This window comes from Macaca mulatta, chromosome 12 (assembly GCF_049350105.2).
Source record: "Macaca mulatta isolate MMU2019108-1 chromosome 12, T2T-MMU8v2.0, whole genome shotgun sequence".
Taxonomy (NCBI): Eukaryota; Metazoa; Chordata; class Mammalia; order Primates; family Cercopithecidae; genus Macaca; species Macaca mulatta.
The window spans coordinates 93,342,538-93,361,253 of NC_133417.1; the positions used below are offsets into that span (position 1 = coordinate 93,342,538).

An 18,716-nucleotide genomic window follows, 5' to 3' on the forward strand; every position below is an offset into this window, starting at 1 on the left:
TCTTCATTTATTCAGTAAATATTTGCTTCATATTTACTCCATTCCAGGCCCCACGAGAAGAAATTGTGGCTTTGTTAAATAAAGAAGGCAGCTTGCTTTTTATACTAGCTAAATTTCTCTTAACTATCCCATTTTTTTTCCCCTCTGGCATGTATCCCTGTTTGCCAGAGAAAATCTGAGTTTGCGCTAGTTGTTCTGGAACCCTGTCAAGTTAGCTCTCTTTTCACTTTCGTATGTGAACCAATTTGAACGATAACTTGCATCATCACCTGTAATGGCTAATTTTATGTGTCAACTTGACTAGGTCATGGTGTGCCTAGACATTTGGTCAAATGTTATTCTGGATGTTTCTGTGAGGGTGTGAGGATGAGACATTTGAACTGAATAAAGCAGATTGCCCTCTCTGTTGTGGGTGGGCCTCATTCAATCAACTGGAGATTTGAATATAACAAAAAGGTTGAGTGAGATGGAATTTCTTCTGCCTGGCTGCATGAGCTGGAACACTCGTCTTTTTTGGCCTTTAGACTTGGACTGATGTCTTACTGGCTCTTCTTGGATCTTGTACCTGTAGGATTCTCAACTACAACTTACTCCATTGGCTTTCCTGATTCTCAGACCTTTGTACTCAGACTGAAACTACGCCAGATTGCTGACTGTAGATCTTGGGATTTCTTAGGTTCTATAATTGCATGAAGCCATTTGCCCATTCCTTGAAATTATCCTCTCTCTTTTTCTCTCTTGCTCACTCACTTGTTCTTTCTCTCTTACACACACACACATACACACACACACGGTTCTGTTTCTTGGAGAACCCTGACTAATAACAGTCATACAGCTTGTAATACATTAAATTTGCATGCATGTTTCAGTAAGATTTCAATTTGAATACATATTTTCAGTCTTTAGCCTCACTATTGAGGAACTGAATAGGAAAATGTTAAGTATATGAATGCCAAAATTCTAGATTCATTATACATTGAACTTCCAAGAAAATGATGCAAAGTAGAGGTGAAGAAGTTTGCTAATTGACAAAACAAGATGACATTGATGTAGCACTTTCACATATTTATATATTTATAATATATTTCTACTTTAAATTAAACCATTAAATAAAGTCATTTTCCCCACTGAAGCTGATCGGTAAGGTTTTGACAGAAACATGAGCTAAATTTGTATGCAAAAACTTATGATAAACTATAAACCTGGAAAATTCATGAGATAAATAAGTAGGTATACAATGGCAAAGTAACACATTCTTTGAGTATTTACTATCTGGTAAATGCTTTATGAGGTTCTTTATATGAATTATTTTACGAAAAGACTTGGTAGGGATAAGGAAAACTGAAATCTGTAATAGAAAATACTAAATAAAAAACGAAAACTGACATTTACCAAGTGCTTACTACATGCCAGGCACTGTTCTAAATTCTTTATGTGTACTAACTCATTTATCCTCACAACAGGTTATGATGATCTTATTTTAACCTTCCAAGTGAACAAAATGAGACACAGAGATGTTAGTTAACTTGCAAGGCCACTCTCTGGAAACAGTGTCTTGGTGGAGCCACTCTACTCCATTTTCCCTTAGAAATCACTGCTGTGTGCTGCCCATAGGGGCCTGAGCTGAAGCTACACATTGCCTCTAAGGAAACAGTGCTTTGGCAAAGCTACTCCATCTACCCATTGTAGTCACTGTGCCAGAGCTCAGGTAGCAACCTACATCCCAGAGAAACGATGCCTTGGCTGCCTAGAGCAGTCATCGCTGCCTGTGCGTGAGCTGAAGCAGTATCCTTGTCCCTGGAAAAACAGTATCTTGAATGCCCAGAGTAGGTAGGCTTCCCTCCTCCCCATGACAGGAAATGGTGTCTTGGCCTCCTGGAGTGGTCATGTACTCAAGTACCCAAGCTGAAGAGGTGCCCTGTATCCCAGAGAAATAGTGCTTTGGTCACCCAGAGCAGACACCAAACCCCTCCTACCCCTACAGAGGGCCTGACCAATGAAGTTAGTTGCATAATACCTCCCAGGGAACTGGTGACTTGACCAAGTAGAGCAGCTGTGCATCCCAGGGCAGAGCTGACATGGTACGCTGAGTCCCAAAGAAACAGTGCAGTGGCTGAACTGAGACACCCTGTCCTACAGGACAAACAGCTCTAGTACCCTGCTTCCCTGGAGCTGTACTAGCCACCTAGAGCATGAGCTACTGAGAAATTCTCCTCCCCAGGGAGTAGAGTCATAGCTGTGTTGCTCTTTGCTCCCCAGGGCCCAAGCAATAGCTACACTATACCATTCTCGGATCATTGCTGCCACTACACTTGGCTTCATAGAGTCTGGGACACTGCCAATTTTTACCACCTCGGAGTCCAGAGTCACCACTACATGGTGCCTTATCCCCCCAGGATCTACGTCGTCTCTGAGCCCTGCTGGGTCTGGTTCCCAAACTGTAGCCTACCCTACTCCCTAGGTCCAAACTTTCAGAGCATTCCTAGGGCAGAAATGCTCTGAAGGTTTGCACCTGGGAACCAGGGTAGACTAGGACAGAGTCTCAGCTACAACCAAATTCCCTTGGTCTGAACTGCGAGGGTGCCTGAGAGTCATGGATGCTGCCTCTTTGGGCAGTCTACATCCAACACTCTCACAGAGAGTGAATCTGCACCCCAGAACCCATATGCCACAGTAGTTTCATGAGGACCTGAGCCTAGGACCTCAGCTTCACAGCTACTCTGAGTAATTGCACCCTGGAACCCAGCACTACTGTAGCTACTTGTAGGCCATGTCAGACCTGACACCAAGAAGGATCTCCATGGCTAAGTCTCCCCATTGTGGGGAAAATGCAAATAGGAAGATATAATACACATTTTCAGACCATTTTATCCAACATATGCAGAATTTATATATTTTTTTATCATCACATGAAAGATTCTCCTGGATAGACCATATGTTAGATTAAAAACATAAGTTCCACTAAATTCAAAAAATCAAAGTGATATCAAGTATCTTTTCTGTTCATAACACAGTAAATTTAGAGATCAATAACAAGAACTTTCAAAACTGTACAAATACATGGACTTTAACAACATGCTACTGAATGACCAATAGATTAATGAGGAAATTAAGAAGGGAATTAAAATATTTCTGGAAACAAATGAAAATAGAACCACAACATACCAAAACCTATGGGATATAGTAAAAGGAGTATTAAGAGGAATGTTTATAGCAATAAACTTCTACATCCAAAAAGTAAAAAGATTTCCAAAAAACAACCTAATGATGCAACTCAAGGAACTAGAAAAGCAAGAACAAACCAAACCCAAAATTAGAAAGAAGGAGTAAAGATCAGCAGAAATTAACAGAATTGAGACTGAAAAAAAAAAAAAATCAATGAAATGGAAAGTGGATTTTCTTAAAAGATAAATAAAATCAGCAAACCATTAGCTAGACTAAGGAAAAAAGGAGAAAAGACTAAAATAAACAAAATCAGAAATAAAAAAGGACACATTACAACTGACATCACAGAAATACAAAGAATCATTAGAGACTATTATGAACAACAGTATGCAAACAACTTAGAAAGCCTCGAGGAAATGGGAAAATCCCTGAGAATATAGAATCTATCAAGACTGAACTAAAAAGAAATAGAAAACTTGAACAGACCAATAATGAATAATGTGATTAAAATCATAATAAAAAGTCTCCCACCAAAGGAAATTCTAGGACCAGATGGCTTTACTGCTGAATTCTACCAAACTTGTAAAGTAGAAATAATGCCAGTTCTTCTCAAACTGTTGAAAAAATGGAAGAGGAGAAAATTCTTCCTATTTCCATGAAGCCAGTATTATCCTGATATCAAAACCTGACCAAGATGCAACAAAAAAGAAAACTATAGGCCAATATCCCTGATATTGAACATAGATGCAAAAATGGCTTATAAAATAATAGCAAACTGGTATTTTGGACTTAATACAACAGCAAATAAAAAAGATTATATATGATTATCGAGTGGGAATTAACCTGGGATGCAAGAATGGTACAATATAATCAAATCAATGTTCATGATACATATCAACAAAAACCATTTGATTATCTCAATGGACACAGAAAAAGCATTTGATAAAATTCAACACATCTCTTCATAATAAAAACTCTCAACAAATTATGGATAGGAGGAACATACCTCAACATATTAAAGCCATATATGACAAACTCACAACCATATATGACATGCTGAATGTAGAAAAGCTAAAAATTATTTTACCATAAGTACTGGAAGAAGACAAAGATGTCCATTTTCATCATTTTTATTCAACATAGTACTGAAAGTCCTAGCTAAAGCAATTAGGCAAGAGAAAGAGAAAAAGGGCATCCAAATTGGAAAGAAGGAAGTGAAATTGTTTCTGTTTGTTGATAACATATTCTTATATGGAGAAAAATCTAAAGTCTCCACCAAAAAATTCTTAGAATTGATCAACAAATTCAGCAAAGTTACAGCATATTAAATCAGCACTCAAAAAATCAGTAGTGTTTCTATACACCAACAAAGATCTAGCTGAAGAAGAAAACTAGGAAAGGAATCCTATTTACAACAGCTACAAATTAATACCTAGGCATAAATTTAACCAAGGAGGTGAAGTATCTCTACAAGAAAAACTACAAAACATTGATGAGAGAAATTGAGAAGGACACACACACGCACAAATGGAAAGATTTCCATGTTTATAGATTAACACAATTAATATTGTTAAAATGACCATGCTATTCACTATGATCTACAGATTCAATGCAGTTATTTTCAAAATACCAGTGACATTCATCACAGAAATAGAAAAAACAATTCTAAAATTCTTACAAAACTACAGAAGACCCCAAATAGCCAAAACAATCCTAAGGAAAAAGAACAAAGCCAGAGGTGTCAAACTTCAAAATATACTACTAAGGACTAATGACTTCAAAATATACTATGAAGCACTGGTAACCCAAACAACATGGTACTGGCATAAAAACAGACACATAGACTAATGGAATGGAATGGAGAACCCATAAGTAAATCCATATATTTACAGCCAACAGATTTTCAGCAGAGGTACCAAGAACACTTATTGTGGAAGTGACAGTCTCTTCAAGAAATCATGCTGGGAAAACAGGATATCCACATGCAGAAAAATAAAACTGGACCCCTATCTTTCACCATGTACAAAGATCAACTCAAAGTGGACTAAAGATAAATGTAAAATCTGAAAATACAAAACTACTGGAAGGAAACATAGAGGAAACACTTTAGGATATTGGTCTGTGCAAAGATTTTACAAATATGACCTCAAAAGCACAGGCAACCAAAACAAAAATAGACAAATGGGATTATATCAAATGAAAAGGCTTCTGTACAACAAAGGAAACCATCAACAAAGTTAAGAGACAACCTACAGAATGGAGAAAACATTTGCAAACTATTCATCCAATAAGGGATTAATATGTAGAATATATAACAAACTCAACAGCTTACAAACAAATAATCCCTTTTTAAAATGGGCAAATGATCTGAATAGACATTTCTCAAAAGAAGACATACAAAGTATATGAGAAAATGCTCGACATCACTAGTCATCAGGGTAGTGCAAATCACAACTATGATGAGATGATAATTCACCACAGTTAGAATTACTATTATTAAAAAGACAAAAATAACAAATACTAGTGAGGATGTGAAGGAATGAGTACTTTTATAATCTTTTGGTGGGAGGATAAATTAGTACAGCTGTTGTAGAAAACAGTATAGAGGTTCCTCAAAAAAACTAAAAATAGAATTACCATATGATCCAGCAATCTCACTACTGGGTATATCTAAAGGAAAGAAGATCAGTGTATTAAAGAGATATTTGCACTCCCATGTTTATTGCAGTGCTAACCAAGATATGTCCATTAACAATAGCCAAGATATGGAATCAACCTCAGTGTGCATAAACAGATGAGTGGATAAAGAAAAGTTGGTCTATATGTACAATAAAATATGCAGCCATAAAAAAATAATGAAATCCTGGCTGAGCACAGTGGCTCACACCTGTAATTCCAGCACTTTGGGATGCCGAGGCAAGTGGATCACTTGAGACCAGGAGTTCAAGACCAGCCTGGCCAACATGACAAAACCCTGTCTCTACTAAAAAAAATAAAAAAAATTAGTGGGGTGTGGCGGAACACGCCTGTAGTCTCAGGTACTCAGGAGGCTGAGGCTCAAGAATTGGTTGATCCAGGGAGGCAGAGGTTTCAGTGAGCCGAGATCGCTCCACTGCACTCCAGCCTGGTGACAGAGCGAGACTCCATTTCAAACAACAACAACAACAACAACAACAAACAAACAACAACAAACCTTGTCAGTGAAATAAGCCAGGCACAGAAAGATAAATACTGCATGTTTTCACTTATACTTGGAAGTTCAAGAAGTTGTTTTTATAGAAGTAGAGAGTAGATTAATGGTTACTAGGGACTGGAAAGGGTAGATGGGATGGGATAGAGAGTGGTTGGTTCATGAATATAAAATTAACAGATAGAAGGAAAAAGTTCTGTTGTGTGTGTTTTTTGTTTGTTTGTTTTAGCACTAGGGTGAATAAAACTAACAACAATTTATTGTGTATTTTCAAATAGGTAGAAGAGAGGATATTGAACATTGGCAACACTAAGAGTTGATAAACGTTTGAGGTGATGGATATGCTAATTACCCTGATTTGATCATTACACATAGTATATATGTATTGAAATAGCACACTGCACCCCATAAATATGTACAATTATTGTGCATCAATTAAAAACTCTGATAAGTATAAAGGACTAATTTTTCAGGAGACATACTTAACGAGGTTGGAATAAGATTTACACAGTATAAAATTTAAGAATGCCTAATTCTTGCACAGTATTTATTATGAAGAAAATTAAATAAAAATAAGCTTGCTTCACATACAATTCAGTTGAAAACACATACATTCAGTTGTAATAGTCATTAGTTTAATTAACGTTATTAACATTGGACATCCATTTCTAATGAGTAAATATTAAGTAATTGACACATTAAAAAATAAGTAATCAGTCCAGCATCTTAAATATGTAGTTGAAATGGACTCAACTGTATTCTTTTGGTTTACAGATTCTTTTCATTTTGGGAAAAGAACCAAAACTTTCTTTTGATTTTCAAAAAATGCTAACATAATTATAATAAGGCAGTTATAATGAAGTATTGGAGGTCTTATCAATTATATTTTTTTCACAGATAAATTTACTATTTTCAGTTGGATTTGGATAATAAACAAAACATCTTTAGATATATGTTTCAAAGTATCTGTAAGCTGATATGCCTCCATTCTGTTCTCATTTCATGATTTTTTTTAACATTAATTTACTCTTTCAAAAGGTATTTATTGAATTATATGCCATGCATTGTACCAACTTTTGGAGATGCAGTGATGAGCAAAGACGATGCAGTCACAGATAATTATTTAGGCTCTAGAGTGATATATGCTATAAGGAATAAATAAACGGGACTGTGATTGTATTTTACAGTTCTTAAAATGACAGTAAAATAACTGACTTAAGCTGCTACCAACAAACTCAAATATCTATCTAACTTAAACCAAACTTTTGGAAAGCTTTTCTCTGCTAGCATGGTATTGAATGTATTTCCTGTTATCATATGCTTCATGCTTCTACAACATACAAAATGAAAATGTTTCATTAGATTGTGGTCAAGTTAGTCTCATGGGAAAATTTGCCTCAGTTTATTGTTTTGAATGTAAGGTGCCTTTATAGTTAGTTATAAATATAAGAGCAAGATGAACTGTATTAAAAATTATGTTGATGTACTATTAGCTTTTCTGAGGAGAAGGGAGATTATAGGCCCCAAATAACTTACTGCTCGTTTTTCCTTATCATGGTTTTGGAAGGAAAAGACTTTGCTTTTTCATGTGACATTAGTAATATTGTAGGACTTAGAAAACTGAACTCAAGATGAGATGCTGCTTATGCACTGGTTAACTTTAGGAATTGTTCAAAAAGACATATTAGAGCTATTCCACAGTGAGGAAAGAATCAGTGAGTAAATAAACCAGGAAAGAGACCGGGGACTAGCTAAATGTAGAGGTTTTCAGTGTTTGTCTTGTGATTGTTCTGTATTTATCAAGCCTTATTGATTTTTTGCAATGTGAAGTGAACTCCTCCATGCTGCAGAATTTTGTTTTCCCATTGGCAGGATGCTCTGCTGCCTCTTGATCTCCAGTTCTCTTTGATTGACATCCTGTAGTTAGTTTCTTGCTGGTTTACTTTGATGATTCTACCTACTTCATTCTTAGATTCTCTGGTTATGATCTTATAAACAGTGCCACTCATGACTAAAACGAATGTATTCTGGACAAAATAGGCTCTATTTTCTTTCTGAACTGCTAATAATTTTCAAGCATAAAAATTTTCAATCATAACCCCGAAAGTCTATAGCTACCTACTGTAGCTTTCAGAGAATCTCTATTATACACCATAGGCAACTCAGTGTTTTCTTCTAACACTAAATTTCAAGCAATTGAAATTTCCTCCACTAGCTGAAAACTAATACAAGTATTTCAAGTTTTTCATCACTTTTTCTGGCATCAAATCTTGGATGCATCAAATCATAGAAAGCCCTTTGGCAGTAAGAGCTGCTTCCACCTGTGAAATCTTTATTCTGATTTCTTAAGAGGAAGATTGATTTAATTATCAATGTTGACTAAGTAAATGGTGAAGCTTTTGTTTTTGGTTTGGTCATGGTGTGCACAATGTCTGATCCTGTACCCTTGAAAGTGCTCTTGTTTGTCAAGACAGCACTGGAGAAGGAGATTAAGTGGAAACCATTTGGCTGCTGTTTTTGGAAAGATAGCAAGGCATGACATGCTTATGTGAATACAGAGCAATAGAACACAAACTGCCTTTTAGAAATTTTATTGTGAAGTTTATATTTCATTTTATTATCTGATTTTAAGAATTGAAAAGTAAATAGCCCAACTAACAGTCTTGATTTTAATATATAATAAATAGTTTAGTTACCATACAATTGAAGGGTGTTGTTCAACATAATCATGAAATGTATTTTCTCTTTTATGGTGGCATGAACGTGAAAACTTAATTATTTTCCCCAATAAATTAGCAATTTAAAGCTCTTTGCCTTTCTAAAATGTCACTGCATTGCAAAATATTGCACAGATGACAGAGATAGCTTGACCATGACGTATTAAATGCTAAATGTTAGGTGCAGCATGTAAAATACATTCTGCTTTGTAAAATTATTTGTTAGAGAGTTGCTGTCATTATTTATGTCAATCATTTATTCATCTGTTCCGTCCCAGGCTTCTTTTTATCTAGTCATTTTCAAGAAACGCTGATGCCTGCTTCTGATCTCTAATTATTTAAATTAGAATCTCTGAGCCTGAAAAGGTGCTGGGCCAAGGTCTAAGAAAAGAAGTCCTAAGGCAGGAATGACTGTGGCTTGTTTGAGGCACAGCAGGAAGATTTGTAGAAGATTTTTGTGAATGGAGTGGGTGAGGCAGGGGGGCTGGAGAGAAGAGAGAGGGAGAGACAGAGAGAGATAGAAACAAGGGTCAGCTTATGTGAGATCTATAGGTCTGTAAGTGTTGTCAGAAACTATGAAATGATTTTTATGCCTGGAAATGATGTGATATTATTTGCATAAAAAGATCATTGTGACTTTAACATCATTACAGAAAAAATATGGAGGACATCCTTGGAAATTGCACGTTTGATGTTTGTTGTGATTTGTCAGGTGTTCACACCTAAACCAAATTGAGGTAATTCTGTTTGGCAGATTAATTGTATGAGAAGAAAAATGTGTGGGGGAAAAGTTGAAACTTATCTATTCATCTTTTAATGACCTGGTTTAGAAAGCAACTTAATGCTTACCATGCCTTTGATATATATGGTGATAATTATCCTGTTCTAATGGAGAGAAAGCACATTTCTTTTGATAAATATATGTCATTTATATCAATACATTTTTTCTTAATTCAAAGGGATTTTGAACAAAATCTAGTTTCCATCATGATTGCCTGCTTTTCCAAATTTAATTCTATTTCCTTATTGACAAAATGTTTTTTGTAAGTACTGAGATTTATTGTTGCTCAGTTTTAAAAAGTAAAAAATTATTTCATGACATCTTTATGAACTTGATTTAATGTGCTAATGACTACTTGCATGTCATATACTTCTGCATTTCAGTCAAGATTTTCATTGTAGCAATTGACCCATTTTCTGGAAATAAAATTGTTAATGGTAAAACTATGTCTATCTCATCATTTTTCTGAGCACATTACAAACAAAACTCTGGAAATATTCCATGTGAAAATGTTTCCTTGTGAGACAAAATAAGAAATTATTTGGATCTTCAAAATAAACATTAATGTATTAAAAATATGAGAAATACCATTGTAACATTTTTTAAATATGTTTAGTCTTTTTGAGTGTGTGTGTAAAACACCTCAAACGTTTCATAGAACTAGTGTTTCTCAGAACTCATTTTTGGAAATGTTTTTCTACATATATAACTGACTTTTATTTCTGCAAGTGATATTATTGATGATGCCTTACTCACCTGCACATGTTTATAAACAAAACAAAACAGTGGAAAACTTATGATTCTTTCTGACACTGAACAGATGTGAAATTTATTCCCTTATTAGTGCCTGCAGGACGTACAGGTAAACCTGTTAAAGGTCTGTTGCTTGTTTTTCTAAAGTCTTAAATTTAAATTTACAGGTAACCCCAGGCTTTTTCACAAAGGAATAACTAGAGTCCTCTTAGCCATATGCCAAGATATTACATGTTTGTGTTTCTTTAACAAGCCTCTGGACATTATGGGTGTAGATTCTTTCCATTTTTTCACCTATTATCTGACTTAGAAGGCTGATGGATCATACTGGCCAAGAGAGTAAAACATTATTTGATACTTTGAATGCACACAGTGTCTTTTCCCACCAATTGTGTAACAACTGAAACACTTGGAGATCTACCACATCTTACTTCCAACCTGTGAAGGAGAACAGAATATGGAAAAGGAAAAAGATGCTTAATAGGAGGTATGCTCTAATATTTTAAAAAAGAAAAAATATGAATCGTAAAGAAAGGTAGATGAAGTAGGTAAGTGACTGGAAAGACGTCCTATAGTTAATTTCCTAGGAGTTTTGGAAATATTAAAGTTTGAAAAATTACTACTTTCTCAATCTTTATTATCTTTTAAATTAACATCATTGCCTGCTTTTTCTTCTAGAAAACACTGTGTTTTTCAAGTGTATCTGTAAGAATTTAAAGTCATAACATCTAACTGCCTTTGGTAACTTCGAGGGTTCATTTTTACGCCTTTGAATAATTACAGTATGTCTCTGTGTGTAATGTTTTTAGTCTATAGATGGTTACTTGGTGTGTGTATTTGTAGATGTTATGCAATAATTCTTGTAGCTGTTAGAGTCCAATGGATTGGAACTATCAAAAGCAATGGCTGTGCATCAAGGAATAATTGACTAGAGTTTAGTTTAGGTGTTTGCAGGGACCTAATTATGGAGGAGTGTAAAATTTATCTTGAAAATTCCAAAGAAGCATTGAAGGATGGTAGGTAGGTGGATGGCAGAATCAAGATTTGCAGTTATGAGCTATCAATGCCAGAGAACAGAGCAAGGACTGGGGAAAACAGTGTAGGAATGAATGAAGAGTTAGTCCAATTTTCAAGGCAAAGGGTTATTAGTCTCTGACACTAATTGAATGAAGAAGAAGATATATATTATAATGCTCCTTTGAAAGCAAAATATTAAGTCGGAGCAATAGTAATTGTGGTTTTTGCTATTGTAGGTAAGATTTGATGACAGGATGTAGAGAGTTGAGTGAAAGGGAGAAATACTGTACAACTTGAAGAACTGACATTTGCAAGGTAAGAAGTTTGAAAGAGGAGCAGCTTTAATCATGAAAATAAGGGCTTATATGGATGTGTCTAATTTGTGTCAGCTTTAAGAGCTAACCAGTGGTAGTAGTCCCTGCTGATCAGACTTTATGTGCTTGTGTTACATCAGATTTTATAGATTATGTTCTATTAAACTTATCAGATCTAACATTGCAGCTTTTTAAAAGGTGTATTAAAATCTTCAGTTTACATTCAGTGCACTTAATGTGTGTTATTGCTATTTTATCTAGCATCTAGCTTATTTACAACTTGCTGACCTCCCTCTGTGCTTCTCAGGAGAATCATTTGCTGTAGGTAAATAATTAAATAAATCCTTGTGGATTCCTATCTGATCATCTTGCTCAAGCAATAGGCAACCCTTTTGCAAATAAGTGCCTGCAAATCCCTGAGGAATCCCTTTCGGCTTTCCATGTGGGTGTTTGCATTTCTGTAGTGTGGAGGATCACTGAAACCACTTGTTGATCCTCAGGGTTACTGGGTTACTTATAGGTGAAAGGAGGTCTGTGGAGAGAATTGATAGTGGAAAGTGAAGAGTTTAAATTGCAAACAGCATGTTCAGAATACTACCATGCTCAAGGTAGTAGGCTCTCAGCCTTCACATCTGTGTAATAATAAAGCCCAACTAATTTGGAACATTCTGTCTCCAGGGAAGTATGAAGAGGGAGCTATAAGGCAGACTATAATCTTGAAGGAGAGCAACTATGGAGCATTATCACTTTCTCTTTTCCCCTTCTTTTTTTCTTTCTCTGGGAGGGAGATGCTAGTCATCTTGGTACCCCATGGTTTGTGGTTTTCTCCAAAGAAGGGAGATTAGAATCTCATTCTGAATGTCATCCATAATTTTTGTTGATCTGCTAGTATAGATCATGGGATGTGTGTGTGTGTGTGTGTGTGTATTTGGGTCATATATGTATCTATGATACATACACACACACATATATATGTATGCACACACACACATATATATACTTGGGTCAATTCATTTTCATTTTAACATCCACCACTAGAGTGGTTGGATAATATTTGAAGGACTTTAATCAGTGATCTAAGTTCTGGAGGCACCTGGGGCAAGATTTCAAATTGCTGTTTACACCTGTACCACTGGGTTAATTAACACAAAAAGTATTAAAAATAGTGTTTCCCTGATGAAACAAGTGGTGTTCATTATATGCAGCTGGCTAGAAATATGGTTTGGAAACCTCTGCCTTGCCAGCTGTGTGCTGGTATGGCAGTACACATGGTCCTATACTCCTGCCCTGCCATTTCTTTTATGGAAGATCTGTCCTAGGATCTTTTCCTGGATTGACTGGGAAGGTTAATCTTGTAGGGGATACAATTTTATTTATCTTGGAGATCACCATTCATGTAAGGGGCTTTTGTAGTGATAGACTAGGGACTTCATAGAGCTTACTGGAACAGTATGTATGACTGTTTTTGTGCCTGCTGGCTAATATTTGCTTATGAGGCAGAATTTTGTTTGTGCTTTGTTTTGTTGTGAAATATACCTGGTTGTCGGGTTGGTTATGAGGAAGCATAAAATTCTTGAGCGCTACCAATATTTATTAGAAGGAAGCCGATAATTGTTGATTGAACATTGGTTTGGGTCTTGTTGCAAGTCTGCTGGGAAGGAATGTCTGCAACATTGTCTGAGGGTCACCGAACTTTAGAAAGAATGAATTAAGAGAGGGTAGGCTGTCAAGAAAGGCATGGTAAAGATAGTCCAGGCCTGAGAAGTAAGGGGACTCTAGTTGGCCCTGCAGGAATCTGCTTCGTATGTTATGGGACACACAGAGATTGCCTGAAGAGGTGAGACAAGGGAAGCAACACTGCTTTTGGAATCTCTGATGTCAGAAGACTATGAAGTGGGCGATATGGTATATGCACACTTGAAGTCCATGAATGTGTTGCAGAAAAGAGCTAAAGGGATGCCATCTGGGCAGACCTAGAGAGAACAAGTGGCCAGAACATTAGTAGGTTAGTGTCATACCAATGCCAGGGCCGGATAAAATGATGATGGGAACAACAATGTACAGCAGGGAAAGAAATGATCAAGACCAGCTGTCCAACTTTTCTGCTCAACTGAGGGACATTGCTCAGGTTATCCAACTTTCTGTGACACCTCCAGCAGCCAGAGCAGGCCAACCAAGAAAAGACAGCATAGGAGAAGAGGGTATGGGGCAAAAGAAGGGCTAGTAAAGGAGGAAAGGAAACTCTGAATTAGAAATTTTATGCTGAACAGTGACTGAGATTTGAAAATCAAAACAAAACAAAGCCCCCAAACACCCCATAAAAACAAAAACCAAGAAACAGTTTACAAGACGAAGCCACTGGACTAAGGATACCAGAAAGGCAGAATTATTTTCTGTAGACAGATTGAGGTTTATGAAGTTCATGACGTTATATGCAATTCTAGAGAAAAAAATAAGCTTCATGTTACATATCTGAGTATTAAGTGCACATATTTCTGTGTTAACTGCCCAGTATGCATCTATTGTATCTGAACTAGCTCTCTTTTCTTTCTCCCTCACCTTTTGATTCATTTGCATATCTGTCTGTTTACAATTACATGGGCTTTTTGTATTTTACTTTGTAGGGCAACTTCCAATTCTCTTTCTTTCTTTCTTTCTTTCTTTCTTTCTTTCTTTCTTTCTTTCTTTCTTTCTTTCTTTCTTTCTTTCTTTCTTTCTTTCCTTCCTTCCTTCCTTCCTTCCTTCCTTCCTTCCTTCCTTCCTTCCTTCTTTCCTTCTTTTCTTTTCTTTTCTTCTCTCTTCTCTTTTCTCTCTTTTCTTTTCTTTTCTTTCTTTTCTTTCTTTTGTCTTGAGACAGAGTCTCGTTCTGTTGCCCAGGCTGGAGTGCAGTGATGTGATCTCGGCTCGCTTGCAAGCTCTGCCTCCCAGGTTCACACCATTCTCCTGCCTCAGCCTCCCGAGTAGCTGGGACTACAGGTGCCTGCCACCATGCCCAGTTAATTTTTTGTATTTTTAGTATAGACGGGGTTTCACCGTGTTAGCCAGGATGGTCTCGATCTCCTGACCTCGTGATCCTCCCGCCTCAGCCTCCCAAAGTGCTGGGATTACAGGCATGAGCCACTTCGCCCAGCCCCAATTTCTTAAATCCTTGCATCTTCCACTCAAGAAAATGTGGCGTATGCTCCTTAACTTATATTTTGACATAACATTTCAGATACTTTCCTCTATATTAGACAATAGATAGAAGTGCACATGTTTTTATTTGTTGTAGTAACAAAGGGATGTTTTTACCTTTATATGTAGTTAAATTTTTGTTTATATGTGCAAATAAATAGAACACAAATTCCTTGAGGACAGAAAATCTGTCTTGTTCATTGTTATATCACTATCATACAGACATTATCCCTGACATTCAATAAATATTGGTTAAATGAATACATTTCAGTTACTGGAATGATGTCCCACTGTTTATAGTTTTTCTCATATCTTAGTATTTGTCTGTGTCTGTGTGAACTGGTCACGATGGTTAGGGGAGAAGGCCAGGTGCTGGGGATGTTGTCTCAGCTGCAGGGCAGACAGTTGCATTCCAGTGAGTAAATAGAAGCAGCACGATGTCCAAGGTTACCCGAGACTACCTCCAGGCGCTTTGGAGGAAATAGATTAGCTCCAGGAGTCCCCGATGGAGCAATAGGGAGCTTTAGCTTGTGGGTATGGCACAGCAATGGAGAATCAGGTGGTATTTAATATGTAGACACCTGGGGCTATAACAGGTGTTCTTTTTGAAGTCTAGGTCTGCCATGCCAGTCAGTGGGATTTATTTGTCAAGTTTCAGTTTCTGGAGGGAGGGTGTGGCAAAAGTACATTAAGATTCTAGGAACTCAGAAACAGATATCAAGATAGAAATAGTTACACACTGAAGCCCAAGGAGAGCTGCACAATTAGGAAAGTGGTGGTCTATGGCCTCTTAACAGAATGGGTAGCTTCTGAGAGGGAGGAGGCTGTGACTCTGGACCCAGCCATCATCACTGTCCTGCAACCTGTCAGAAGAGTGATCAGTATCATTGAGTGAGGAATGAAAAAGCCTAGTTTCTCTCTTTCCTGAAATGTTTGGACTGTAGGATGGGTGGGTGGGGGTTCTGATTGTGAAGCTTGGAAAATAATGACGTGGCGATGCTCTGTGGGTACACTTGTAACTATTAGTCCACCTCATTTTTTCTCCCTTTCATCTCTTTCTTTTGTGTCTCCTTTACAGCAGAAACCTTTCTGCTTTCTATCCCTTCCTCTTCTCTCTTTCAATCTTCTCTTTCTCTTTTTTTTCTTCTTCTTTTGCCTTTCTCCCAGCTGCAGGGTATGATTTTGTAAGTATGGTAAAAATTATGTACCTAATATCTTATGATTAAGGTAAAGAAAATCTAATGCATATGTAAGAATTAGAAAAAAGGTCTGGGGATTTTTTTGGTGTGGAGGGATCTATAAAACTGAGAAAGAATGTATTTTTTTCTAAGACATTCATGTAACCTATGAATACATTTAATTTAGACTTTAGGGCCGTGTGTGGTGGCTCATGCCTTTAATCCCAGCACTTTGGGAGGCTTAGGTGGGTGGATCACCTGAGGTCAGGAGTTTGAGACCAGCCTGATCAATATGGTGAAACCCCATCTCTACTAAAAATGGAAAAATTATCCGGGTGTGGTGGCATGCGCCTGTAGTCCCAGCTACTCGGGAGGCTGAGACAAGAGAATTGTTTGAACCCGGGAGGCAGAGGCTGCAGTGAGCCGAGATTACACTACTGCACTCCAGCCTGGGCAACAGAGCGAGACTCCATCTAAAATAAATAAATAAATAAATATATATATATATATATATATATATATATATATATATATATATATAAAAAATAGACTTTAGTTAAAAAAAAATGTTTTCAGTATAACAAAGAAAATACAGAAGCCAAAGGTAAATTATGTTTGCCCTATTGTTCTTGTGAAGAAAGAAAAGATAACCACAGCATAGGTTTATCTGTTGTTATTGCTTTGAATTAGCTGTAGAGCAGTTATCTGTAAATGAAAAACATATTTCCTTTTTTGAAAACTACACTTTTTTCAGTGACTTAAGATTCATAACAAATTTATGTGGCCTTTTTTTTTCTTTTCATTGGGTTAGTATAATTTTTTGAAAGTATGTTAATAGATAGTGTGTGTATATATATATATAAAATATTATATATATTATATATATATAAAATATTATATATTATATATATATATGGTTTTTTTTTTGTTTTTTTTTTTTTTTTGAGACAGAGTCTCACTGTCGCCCAGGCTGGAGTGCAGTGGTGTGATCTTGGCTCACTCCAACCTGCCTCCCGGGTTCAAGCGATTCTCTTGTATCAACCTCCTTAGTAGCTGGAACTACAGATGCATGCCACCACACTCAGCTAATTTTTGTATTTTTAGTAGAGATGGGGTTTTACCATTGGTGAGGCTAGTCTCAAACCCCTGACCTCAGGTGATCCACCTGCCTCGGCCTCCCAAAATGCTGGGATTACAGGCGTGAGCCACCATGCCCAACTGTAAAAAATATTTTTACAGTGTAGTGTACAATGAAGTTTTTGTTCATTCATCATTTTGAGACAAGTTCCTTAGATGGATATTAAGGAGACCAGGCAGAAGTGATGATGATAGATTCTTTTGATTGCAAGAAAAAAAAAAAAAAACTCACTCACCTCAGTAAGGTTAAGTTTAGAGATGAACAAGACAGGAACCCCAGCCACATGTCCAATCTTTAAGAGAACCCGAGGAAAATGGACTGAGATTTAGAATTGGGATGTAACTAGTGTGGCTTTTCTGAGCAGATTCCTTCTCTGCCCCCTAGTGACAGAGTTGATCCTCTGCCATTGGGATGACACAGCTCCCTCTGTCATACTTTTCTTGTGGCCACCAGTACTCTCTTTATTGTAGATGTTTCTCTACCTTTTTCTGTCTCAGTTTCTCATCACTCCTACTTATTATTCATGAACTTTACTGCTTTATAACATCTGTAAAATATCTTATTTCTCTATGTCTTTGGTTTTCTGCTCTAGCTACAAACAGACTGATTCTCTTCCCATCTCACTCAGAGTCTAGAGCCTGTTCTTGGTTCAGGTAATTCACTGTTACTGTTGCATTTTTTAAAAGAGACAGAAGTCTCCCTCTGTCACCCAGGCTGGAGTGTAATGGTGCCATCATGGCTCACTGCAGTTTTGACTCCCCAGACTCAAGCAGTCCTCCTTCTTAGCCTCTCAAGTAGCTGGGACTACAAGTGTGTGCCAACTCACCTAGTTAATTTGTTTTGTATTTTTTGTAGAGACAAGGTCTTGCTTTGTTGCCCAAGCTGCTGTTGCTTTGTTTAGGTGTACCTTTTGTACCAGATCCCCACATAAGCCTTAGATGATCTAGTCTTAGCTCAGGTGCTTACTCTCGTATCTTCAGAGGGGGAAAGGCTTATCTTGCTTGTCTCAAGGTAGGATTATTCTTCTAGCAGGAGAATGGGTGACAACACTCACAGATGAGATTTATAGGCATGGCAGGCATTTTGAGAGCACACAGATGACCAGTTTGAGCATAGTGAGAAACTCTCTGTCACAAGTGCACTGGTTGGACAATCTGTGGTACCTAGCACAGAAACTTGCTCTTGGTTGACCTTATATTTTTGTTTACCTCATTTTTGTTTTAAGCAAAACAATCAATGAATGAGAAATAACTATTCCTTACTGAGTTTTTGAGATTTTCTTTGGATCT

At 36.8% G+C, this 18,716-nt stretch overlaps 1 protein-coding gene across 26 annotated transcripts in view; it reads left to right on the forward strand.

Annotated features, from left to right (window-relative positions):
• GULP1 (GULP PTB domain containing engulfment adaptor 1) overlaps nt 1–18,716 on the forward strand; it is a 305,123-nt gene that overhangs the window by 62,989 nt on the left and 223,418 nt on the right. The window contains exon 1 of one of the 26 annotated variants that reach the window (XM_028830915.2): nt 11,865–11,938. The exons of the other annotated variants lie outside the window; for them this stretch is intronic. The gene's annotated coding sequence lies outside the window, so the exon portion shown is untranslated. Of the gene's footprint in view, nt 1–11,864; nt 11,939–18,716 lie in introns of those variants that run through there. 26 annotated transcript variants of the gene reach the window in all.